The sequence below is a fragment of the Schistocerca cancellata genome, chromosome 6, assembly GCF_023864275.1.
Source record: "Schistocerca cancellata isolate TAMUIC-IGC-003103 chromosome 6, iqSchCanc2.1, whole genome shotgun sequence".
Lineage (NCBI taxonomy): Eukaryota > Metazoa > Arthropoda > Insecta > Orthoptera > Acrididae > Schistocerca > Schistocerca cancellata.
This window is the reverse complement of record NC_064631.1, coordinates 73,601,473-73,613,624: the sequence shown is the minus strand read 5'-3', so window position 1 is coordinate 73,613,624 and position 12,152 is coordinate 73,601,473.

Below are 12,152 nucleotides of genomic sequence, written 5' to 3'. Positions count from 1 at the left end.
TCATACTGTGCCTTGTGTTCATTTAATTGTCGCAGTCACCCCGTTTTTTGTCTATTGCCTTCCATGATGTTCCCCCTTTTTTATCTATGTTCACCATATTCTCTCCTTTGCTATTTTTAAATGTCTTCTATTGTTTGTTCCATGTCTTTCAGCTGAAGAGCAGCGCATATGCTGCTGCCAGCCCACCCCGATGGGGAATTGAAATACAATAAAGAAAAAAAAAGCCTAGTCCAGCCAGTCTGGTACTCGCTCTGGATTTCGTTTCTATCTCGGCGGTACTGCGTTCTGGTCGTTGCTCGTTGTTGACATTTGCCTGGCCCTGGTTCCGAGTGGATTTACGTTTGGTGTTTGGTGTTGTGGTTTCCACAAGCCTCCGTTGTTTATCTCTTCATTGTTGTGTCGCTCATAGTCGGTCGTGGTCGGTTGTTGTCAGTTGTCGTTGGTGTGTCGTCCGACTCGTCCTGTGTTTAACCGGTGGTGCGTGCTCCATCGCCGGCGGCTTCCCCGCCTGGCGGCTCCGATCCGCGGTCCAAGGCGTTCCCGCTGTTGGTTGTGGTTACAACATTCTTCGTTCCAAAGACGGACAAACAAGCTGTTAAGCAGGCAGTCAAAATGTTTTGGCTCATCAGCGTGTTGTTGTTGTTGTGGTCTTCAGTCCAGAGACTGGTTTGATGCAGCTCTCCACGCTTCTCTATCTTGTGCAAGCTTCATCTCCCAGTACCTACTGCAAACTACATCCTTCTGAATCTGTATAGTGTATTCATCTCTTGGTCTCCCTCTACGATTTTTACCCTCCACGCTGCCCTCCAATACTAAATTGGTGATCCCTTGATGCCTCAGAATATGCCGTACCAACCGATCCCTTCTTCTCGTCAAGTTGTGCCACAAACTCCTCTTCTCCCCAATTCTATTAAATACCTCCTCATTCCAAATCTGAATTTTTGTTTTGTTTCCTTTACTGGTTGCTCAATATACAGATTGAATAACATCGGGGACAGGCTACAACCCTGTCTCACTCCCTTTTCAACCACTGCTTCCCTTCCATGCCCCTCGACTCTTGTAACTGCCATCTGGTTTTTGTACAAATTGTAAATAGCCTTTCGCTCCCTGTATTTTACCCCTGCCAGCTTCAGAATTTGAAAGAGAGTATTCCAGTCAACATTGTCAGACGCTTTCTCTAAGTCCACAAATGCTAGAAACGTAGGTTTTCCTTAATCCATTTTCTCAGATATGTCGTAGGGTCAGTATTGCCTCACGTGTTCCAACATTTCTACGGAATCCAAACTGATCTTCCCGAGGTCGGCTTCTACCAGTTTTTCCATTCGTCTGTAAAGAATTCGTGTTATTATTTTGCAGCCGTGGCTTATTAAACTGATATTTTGGTTAGTTCGCACCTGTCAACACCTGCTTTCTTTGGGACTGGAATTATTATCTCATACATCTTGCTCATCAGCGTAAAGAATGCAAAAATTTTAAGAGGTGGGGTCTCCCGCATAGTTGAGCTTGCCACAGCGGTCCTCGAGTCAAAACAAGTGTCCACTCGTGCCCTGTACCCAAGGCAGTTAGGGCTACTGCTGTCGATTAGCAGAGGAAGTGAGAATGCGGCTGTCAGTGTGGCGGTTGCTATGGCAACCTCGGGCAGTGCCTGCGAGCCGGCCAGGTGCCCGCGGCTGCAGCTGCAGAGGCCGCGAGACGCCAGGTGGCAGCTGGCAAGCTGGCAGCTGGTGGTAAGGTCGCGGCCAGCCAACCCTGCAGCCACGGACGACCGCGGTCCGGTGAAAGTGCGGTGCGGGCCGGAATACGCCGGACGCACGTCACGCCCTCGTAGTTTTCGTTTCTCACACGCCCAGGGACGTAGGAACTTCGTGAATTCAAAGTATGTAACGACCTCTTGATTGGTAGATCTACCTTGCTACAGGTTGTGATATAATATTACTGAACCTGAAACGTGTCTTCCGTCCATCCTCCAAGCTTCGTTAGAGTCGACTCGACTTCTTAACCCTAGGACGCCTAAGAGAGGGGGGGGGGGGAGGGGGGGGGGGCAGTTCGGTGAACCCACAATTTCTATATGTCCCCAGCTTTCGCCCAAGTAACTATCATACTACATATTCCCTTTGAGTTATTGTTTGTTGGCTATTTTATGAAACGTTAATGTCAATATATTTTATAGAAAATTCCTGCTTTGAAAGAAGAAACAAATAAACTTATTATGAGTCCAACCCCCCCCCCCCCTCTCCCCTAAGGGCTTCCATGCTATAGAAAATTTTCCTTAGTAGGATTTCGTATTTCTCATCTCTACAACAATGCAAGTTTGTTTCTTGTTGGTTGGTATTCTTGATATTCACAACAATCGGTTCACTTTCAAAGCAAGTGATTGTTGATGTCAGTCAGCTGTTATTTCTCTTGTAAACTTGCAGTGAGTTTGTGTAGTTCCCAACACGTAGGCCTCCTGTAACTTTGGTGTCCTACACAGCAAAACCGAAACCAAGTAAAAACTTACTGATTTTGTCAACAATGCACCAAGATAAAGGCACTGTTGGAGGAGAGAAGAATAAAACCGAGATAAATGCATATTATAATTTCACTAAAGGTGAAATTGATTCCAATGATCAGATGGCACGTATGTACACCTGCAAGAGGGGAACAAAGAGATGGCTTCTATCTATATTTTACTCTCTCATCGACATTTGTGCTATCAATGCAACCACCATATTCATCCAGCAACATCCAGGATGGAATGAAAAGAAACACAACAATCGGAAACTTTATCTTCTGCAAGCTGGCATGGAACTAGTGAAATTACAGGTATAAGAAAGAAGTGCCAATGCAAGAGGGCTATCTAACCAAATTGTTCAATGAATGGAGACTATTCTACAAAAGAAAATCAAAGAAGTGACAACAGAAGCACGTCAGCCTCCTGCAGGGAAACGTCGGTGCCATATTAGTGTAAGAAAAGCTAAAACACAGAAGCAGAAGTACAACAATCTAAGTAAACCAAAACAGTGTTGTGGACATTGTCATAAACATGTGTGTAACACACATTCAGAAAAAATTGTGAAGTGTGTCTCTTGCCTTGAAGCTGAGGACTCAGAGTAGTTATTGTATATGAACACTTCCGCATTTTGTATTGTAATATGTCAATTCTTTATTAACTCAATCCAATATTTATAACAATTAACAACATTTATAAATTAACAATGCCTTAGTTAAAATACATAAACCATTTTGAAAGTTGTAATTTTTCGTCAGTAAACTTATTTAATACCTGTGGGCTCGCCGAACCCCCCCCCCCCCCCCTTAGGCATCCAAGTTAGAAAAAAAGGCTTGGTCGTCCTAGGGTTAAGTAATAGAACCCAGTACGTTGTCCTCGATGGTGAGTGTTCATCGGAGGTGAGGGTATCATCTGGAGTGCCCCAGGGAAGTGTGGTAGGTCCGCTGTTGTTTTCTATCTACATAAATGATCTTTTGGATAGGGTGGATAGCAATGTGCGGCTGTTTGCTGATGATGCTGTGGTGTACGGGAAGGTGTCGTCGTTGAGTGACTGTAGGAGGATACAAGATGACTTGGACAGGATTTGTGATTGGTATAAAGAATGACAGCTAGCTCTAAATATAGATAAATGTAAATTAATGCAGATGAATAGGAAAAAGAATCCTGTAATGTTTGAATACTCCGTTAGTAGTGTAACGCAGTCACGTCGATTAAATATTTGGGTGTAACATTGCAGGGCGATATGAAGTGGGACAAGCATGTAATGGCAGCTGTGGGGAAGGCGGATAGTCGTCTTCGGTTCTTTGGTAGAATTTTGGGAAGATGTGGTTCATCTGTAAAGGAGACCGCTTATAAAACACTAATACGACCTATTCTTGAGTACTGATCGAGCGTTTGGGATCCCTATCAGGTCGGGTTGAGGGAGGACATGGAAGCAATTCAGAGGCGAGCTGCTAGATTTGTTACTGATAGGTTTGATCACCACGCGAGTGTTACGGAAATGCTTCAGGAACTCGGGTGGGAGTCTGTGGAGGAAAGGAGGCGTTCTTTTCGTGAATCGCTACTGAGGAAATTTAAAGAACCGGCATTTGAGGCTGACTACAGTACAATTTTACTGCCGCCAACTTACATTTCGCGGAAAGACCACAAAGATAAGATAAGAGAGATTAGGGCTCGTACAGAGGCATATAGGAAGTCATTTTTCCCTCGTTCTACACTCCTGGAAATTGAAATAAGAACACCGTGAAGTCATTGTCCCAGGAAGAGGAAACTTTATTGACACGTTCCTGGGGTCAGATACATCACATGATCACACTGGCAGAACCACAGGCACATAGACACAGGCAACAGAGCATGCACAATGTCGGCACTAGTACAGTGTATATCCACCTTTCGCAGCAATGCAGGCTGCTATTCTCCCATGGACACGATCGTAGAGATGCTGGATGTAGTCCTGTGGAACGGCTTGCCATGCCATTTCCACCTGGCGCCTCAGTTGGACCAGCGTTCGTGCTGGACGTGCAGACCGCGTGAGACGACGCTTCATCCAGTCCCAAACATGCTCAATGGGGGACAGATCCGGAGATCTTGCTGGCCAGGGTAGTTGACTTACACCTTCTAGAGCACGTTGGGTGGCACGGGATACATGCGGACGTGCATTGTCCTGTTGGAACAGCAAGTTCCCTTGCCGGTCTAGGAATGGTAGAACGATGGGTTCGATGACGGTTTGGATGTACCGTGCACTATTCAGTGTCCCCTCGACGATCACCAGTGGTGTACGGCCAGTGTAGGAGATCGCTCCCCACACCATGATGCCAGGTGTTGGCCCTGTGTGCCTCGGTCGTATGTAGTCCTGATTGTAGCGCTCACCTGCACGGCGCCAAACACGCATACGACCATCATTGGCACCAAGGCAGAAGCGACTCTCATCGCTGAAGACGACACGTCTCCATTCGTCCCTCCATTCACGCCTGTCGCGACACCACTGGAGGCGGGCTGCACGATGTTGGGGCGTGAGCGGAAGACGGCCTAACGGTGTGCGGGACCGTAGCCCAGCTTCATGGAGACGGTTGCGAATGGTCCTCGCCGATACCCCAAGAGCAACAGTGTCCTTAATTTGCTGGGAAGTGGCGGCACTGCGTAGGATCCTACGGTCTTGGCGTGCATCCGTGCGTCGCTGCGGTCCGGTCCCAGGTCGACGGGCACGTGCGCCTTCCGCCGACCACTGGCGACAACATCTATGTACTGTGGAGACCTCACGCCCCACGTGTTGAGCAATTCGGCGGTACGTCCACCCGGCCTCCCGCATGCCCACTATACGCCCTCGCTCAAAGTCCGTCAACTGCACATACGGTTCACGTCCACGCTGTCGCGGCATGCTACCAGTGTTAAAGACTGCGATGGAGCTCCGTATGCCACGGCAAACTGGCTGACACTGACGGCGGCGGTGCACAAATGCTGCGCAGCTAGCGCCATTCGACGGCCAACACCGCGGTTCCTGGTGTGTCCGCTGTGCCGTGCTTGTGATCATTGCTTGTACAGCCCTCTCGCAGTGTCCGGAGCAAGTATGGTGTGTCTGACACACCGGTGTCAATGTGTTCTTTTTTCCATTTCCAGGAGTGTATTTGGCAGTGGAATACGGAGAGAAGATTCTAGTTGTGGTACGAGGTACCCTCCGCCACGCACCGTATGGTGGATTGCGGAGTATGTATGTAGATGTAGATGTAGAGTCGCGAGAAGTCACATTCGCGACCGCCATGCCTGGATTCACCGTGATTCCTGGCCGTGTGCGGCGTGCCAGACCAGCGACGATGTGTACGGCGCTTTTTGGCGCCCACAGATTGAGCGTCTACTGTGCCACACAATCAGATCGGATAAGTAATTGTCACAAGTCTCGCTTTAACCCGCAAGACACAATTAAACTTCACAAGTCAAAAGTCAGCAGTTAAAATCCCCGTTTACTTCCGCCAGTGATCAAAAAACTTTTGGTCCTTAGGCTATCGGTTTCGGACAGCACTGACCATCTTCAGATCTGCAGCAAAACGTGGGAAACAGAATGCAACTAGTGACCTCTCGCGTTTGATTCTCCCTTCTCTCTTTATGTAATACATCTCGTTAACAAGATACTCTTATTAAGTGACTTACAATATTTTATTATACTTTTCTTGGAACGGCGTGTCGCAGGGTACGCGAGGTCCTCTGGTGGCTAAGAGTCTCCGACTTCCCGGCTATGCAGCAGTCTGGTGGCTACGCCAACAGATGTCGCTGAGTACTTACTTTAGACTTCTGTTCCCATCCTTTTTCGCTTCTTTTCTTAGTTATTCTATCAACTTTATGTTATTTAATTATCTCCATAACCTTGTCCTTGTATATGTTACTAATTTTATCTAAAATGACCACAAAAGCGCCTCAAAATCATATGTTACCGCTTAACTATTTCCTTTTAACAATTTTAACATTATTGGTTTTTTAAATTATTATAATTTACATATAAGCTCTTTAAATTATTATAATTTACAAACCCCCCCCCCATGAACCATGGACCTTGCCGTTGGTGGGGAGGCTTGCATGCCTCAACGATACACATTGCTGTAACGTAGGTGCAATCACAACGGAGGGGTATCTGTTGAGAAGCCAGACAAACGTGTGGTTCCTGAAGAGGGGCAGCAGCCTTTTCAGTAGTTGCAGGAGTAACAGTCTGGATGATTGACTGATCTGGCCTTGTAACGCTAACCAAAACAGCTTTGAAGTTGTGTTACTGCGAACGGCTGACACCAAGGGGAAACTACAGCCGTAATTTTTCCCGAGGGCCTGCAGCTTTATTGTATGATTAAATGATGATGGCATCCTCTTGGGTAAAGTATTCCGGAGGTAAAATAGTCCCCCATTCGGATCTCCTGGCGGGGACTACTCAAGAGGACGTCGTAATCAGGAGAAAGAAAACTGGCGTTCTACGGATCGGAGCGTGGAATGTCAGATCCATTAATCGGGCAGGTAGGTTAGAAAATTTAAAAAGGGAAATGGATAGGTTAAAGTTAGATATAGTGGGAATTAGTGAAGTTCGGTGGCAGGAGGAACAAGACTTTTGGCCAGGTGAATACAGGGTTACAAATACAAAATCAAATAGGGGTAATGCAGGAGTAGGTTTAATAATGAATAAAAAAGACAGGATTGCGGGTAAGCTACTACAAACAGCATAGTGAACGCATTATTGTTGCCAAGATAGACACGAAGCCCATGGCTACTACAGTGGTACAAGTTTATGTTCCAACTGGCTCTGCAGATGATGAAGAAATTGATGAAATGTATGATGAGATAAAAGAAATTATTCAGGTAGTGAAGGGAGACGAAAATTTAATAGTCATAGGTGACTGGAATTCAAAAGTAGGAAAAGGAGAGAAGGCAACATAGTAGGTGAATATGGATTGGTGGTAAGAAATGAAAGAGGAAGCCGTCTTGTAGAATTTTGCACAGAGCATAACTTAGTCATAGCTAACACTTGGTTCAGGCGTCATAAAAGAAGGTTGTATACATGGAAGAACCCTGGAGATACTAGAAGGTTTCAGATATATTATATAATGGTAAGACAGAGATTTAGGAACCAGGTTTAAATTGTAAGACATTTCCAGGGGAAGATGTGGACTCTGACCACAATCTATTGGTTATGAACTGTAGATTAAAACTGAAGAAACTGCAAAAAGGTGGGAATTTAAGGAGAGGGGACCTGAATAAACTGAAAAAACCAGAGGTTGTACAGAGTTTCAGGGAGAGCATACGGGAGCAATTGACAGGAATGGGGGAAAGAAATACAGTAGAAGAAGAATGGGTAGCTCTGAGGGATGAAATAGTGAAGGCAGCAGAGGATCAAGTAGGTAAAAAGGCGAGAGCTAGTAGAAATCCTTGGGTAACAGAAGAAATATTGAATTTAATTGATGAAAGGAGAAAATATAAAAATGCAGTAAATGAAGCAGACAAAAAGGAATACAAACGTCTCAAAAATGAGATCGACAGGAAGTGCAAAATGGCCAAGCAGGGATGGCTAGAGGACAAATGTAAGGATGTAGAGGCTTATCTCACTAGGGGTAAGATAGATACTGCCTACAGGAAAATTAAAGAGACCTTTGGAGAAAAGAGAACCACATGCATGAATATCAAGAGCTCAGATGGAAACCCAGTTCTAATCAACGAAGGGAAAGCAGAAAGGTGGAAGGAGTATATAGAGTGTCTATACAGGGGCGCTGTTCTAGAGGACAATATTATGAAAATGGAAGAGGATGTAGATGAAGATGAAATGGGAGATATGATACTGCGTGAAGAGTTTGACAGAGCACTGAAAGACCTGAGTCGAAACAAGGCCCCCGGAGTAGACAACATTCCATTAGAACTACTGACAGCCTTGGGAGAGCCAGTCCTGATAAAACTCTACCATCTGGTGAGCAAGCTATGAGACAGACGAAATTCCCTCAGACTTCAAGAAGAAAATAATAATTCCAATCCCAAAGAAAGCAGGTGTTGACAGATGTGAAAATTAGCGAACTATCAGTTTAATAAGTCACAGCTGCAAAATATTAACGAGAAATCTTTACAGACGAATGGAAATACTAGTAGAAGCTGACCTCGGGGAAGTTCAGTTTGGATTCCATAGAAATGTTAGAACACGTGAGGCAATACCGATCATACGACATATCTCAGAAGAAAGATTAAGGAAAGTCAAACCTAAGTTTCTAGCATTTGTAGACTTAGAGAAAGCTTTTGACAAAGTTGACTGGAATACTCTCTTTCAAATTGTGAAGGTGGCAGGGTTAAAATACAGGGAGCGAAAGGCTATTTACAATTTGTACAGAAACCAGATGGCAGTTATAAGAGTCGAGGGACATGAAAGGGAAGCAGTGGTTGGGAAGGAAGTGAGACAGTGTTGTAGCCTCTCCCCGATGTATCAACCAAGCAGTAAAATAAACAAAAGAAAAGTTCGGAGTAGGCATTAAAATCCATGTAGAAGAAATAAAGACTTTGAGGTTCGCCGATGACATTGTAATTCTGTTAGAGACAGCAAAGGACTTAGAAGAGCAGTTGAATGGAATGGATAGTGTCTTGAAAGGCGGATATAAGATGAACATCAACAAAAGCAAATCGGGGATAATGGAATGTAGTCGAATCAAGTCGGGTGATTCTGAGGGAATTAGATTAGGAAATCAGACACTTAAAGTAGTAAAGATGTTTTGCTATTTGGGGAGCAAAATAACTGATGATGGTCGAAGTAGAGACGATATAAAATGTAGAATGGCAATGGCAAGGAAAGCGTTTCTGAAGAAGAAAAATTTGTTAACATCGAGTATAGATTTAAGTGTCAGGAAGTCGTTTCTGAAAGTATTTGTATGGAGTGTAGCCATGTATGGAATGAAACATGGACGATAAATAGTTTGGACAAGAAGAGAATAGAAGCTTTCGAAATGTGGTGCTACAGAAGAATGCTGAAGATTAGATGGGTAGATCACATGACTAATGAGGAGGTATTGAATAGAACTGGGAAGAAGAGGAGTTTATGGCACAACTTGTCAAGAAGAATGGACCGGTTGTTAGGACATGTTCTGTGGCATCAAGGGATCACAAATGTAGCATAGGAGGGCAGCGTGGAGGGTAAAACTCGTAGAGGGTAACCAGGAGATGAATACACTAAGCATTTTCAGAAGGATGTAGGTTGCAGTAAGTACTGGGATATGTAGAAGCTTGCACAGGATAGAGTAGGATGGAGAGCTGCATCAAACCAGTCTCAGGACTGAAGACCACAACAACAACAACATCAATTTACAAATGTATAACTTATACATTTGCCAAGGCCACTTTACATTTAACTTATACACTAATAAGTACAATTTTTATAATTAACGAATACGTGTAGATCTACAGCAGCGACATCTAACGAGCTTGCGGCACAAACATATGTTGTGGCTACTGTCTGCAGTTTGTTATGGCCAGTAGTGATAGAGACATTATGACTCTTACAGACCTGTGGCCTAGTTTACATCATGCTTTAAATATATGTAACGATGCTATGCTGATTTTCTGTGTATTTTGTGAGGATGCCACTATGTTTTTATTATTTTAGGACATGTCATAAAACAAGTATGCCCCGTCATATTTTGAGACAAGTTTTCATATCCATAAAAGTAATAATTTTTCGTTATGGTATATTTCATTGTTCTAAGACGTAATCTTTTCACTAGTTGCCGGCCGGAGTGGCCGAGCGTTTCTAGGCGCTACAGTCTGGAACCGCGCGACCGCTACGGTCGCAGGTTCGAATCCTGCCGCGGGCATGGATGTGTATAATGTCCTTAGGTTAGTTAGGTATAAGTAGTTCTAAGTTCTAGGAGACTGATGACCACAGCAGTTAAGTCCCATAGCGCTCAGAGCCATTTGATTTTATTTTTCACTGGTTGTATTCCATTTCCCATATTTAGCTGCAGATCTGAAGATGGTTTTTGCTGACCTAAACTGGTAGGCCAAACACCAAAAGATTTGTGATCATTGGTGCAAATGAAAGAAATTCGTTCTACACTTCCGGGATCACCATGTCGCAACTTCAGAAAAGTCTTGTTGCTACCTAACCTTTTCCAGCTAAGACTCCGAGAAACGACCCTTGTGTCGGAACGATTCGCGGCTAACAGTTCAATAAATCACCTTCACCTGGCTAGCAACAGTTGCCGTTGATAATCACTCTAACAATAATCAGGAAGATACTTCAATGTCAGAAGGGAAAAGTCACTGAAAAAGCACAACTCCTAAAAAACAGTGAAATTTATTGGCCAGAATTGACGTTATCCAAGTCCATCTCGTACGCTAAGCCCGCACTGAGCAGCTCGCTACTTGGTCCATGTTTCCTCTGAGCGCTTAACTCATCGAAAATGTCCACACTCATTACTGCGCAACAAAAAATGGTTCAAATGGCTCTGAGCACTATGCGACTCAACTTCTGAGATCATTAGTCCCCTAGAACTTAGAACTAGTTAAACCTAACTAACCTAAGGACATCACACACATCCATGCCCGAGGCAGGATTCGAACCTGCGACCGTAGCGGTCTCGCGGTTCCAGACTGCAGCGCCTAGAACCGCACGGCCACTTCGGCCGGCTACTGCGCGACACTCACAGAGAAACAGCAGGAAATTGCCTTAGCGGTACTCGGCACCAGCGCTCGGGAGCACACTTTCGAAAACCTTGTCGCATTTCAGTCCCGGAAACTTAATCCCTTCAATCGCCGAGGATGTGTCACTCCAGAACGCCGAAACCATAACCACGTTAAAACACTGACTCCGACACAGACGGCTCACGACTCACCTTCTCAAGCCCACGAGCGATGACGGCAGCCTTCCTCGATTTCGCTCTCCGAAATTGTTTGCTGCACAGGCCTTTTAGCTGATCAGAAAACAAGAGCGAAATAAGCACTGTGACTGATCATTCTCCTGCTCCTGCTTTCAGCGCTGACAAGGCACTTTCTCCGGCAGCGACCATCATAGGTAAAACGTGCTCCCTGTGAAACCAAGTACTTACGAGGGTTAGGGAAAATCCACGTCATGCTCTACAGGCCAATTAAGGCCCCTTTCCTAACGCCACCCGCCGGAAACCAGCTGAGGCGACTACCGTACTGAAACACTTGGACGGCTTGGGAATGCATGCTACACAGCCACTCCCCCCCCCCCCCCTCCCCCTTACCACTGCTCCCTTAATTTTGCGGCGACAGATGAAATCGCACATGTTCAGGATCGAAAAATTTATGTATCACGCTCGCTGGAGCCATTGCTAGCTGGTAATTGCTTATGGAAGCCACATATGTACACTACTGGCCATTAAAATTGCTACACCAAGAAAAAATGCAGATGATAAACGGCTATTCATTGGACAAATGTATTATACTGGAACTGACACGTGATTACATTTTCACGCAATTTGGGTGTATAGATCGTGAGAAATCAGTACCCAGAACAACCACCTCTGGCCGTAATAACGGCCTTGATACGCCTGGGCATTGAGTCAAACAGAGCTTGGATAGCGTGTACAGGTACAGCTGCCCATGCAGTTTCAACACGATACCACAGTTCATCAAGAGTAATGTGCCTGGCGTATTGTGACGGCCACCATTGACCAGACGTTTTCAGTTGGTGAGA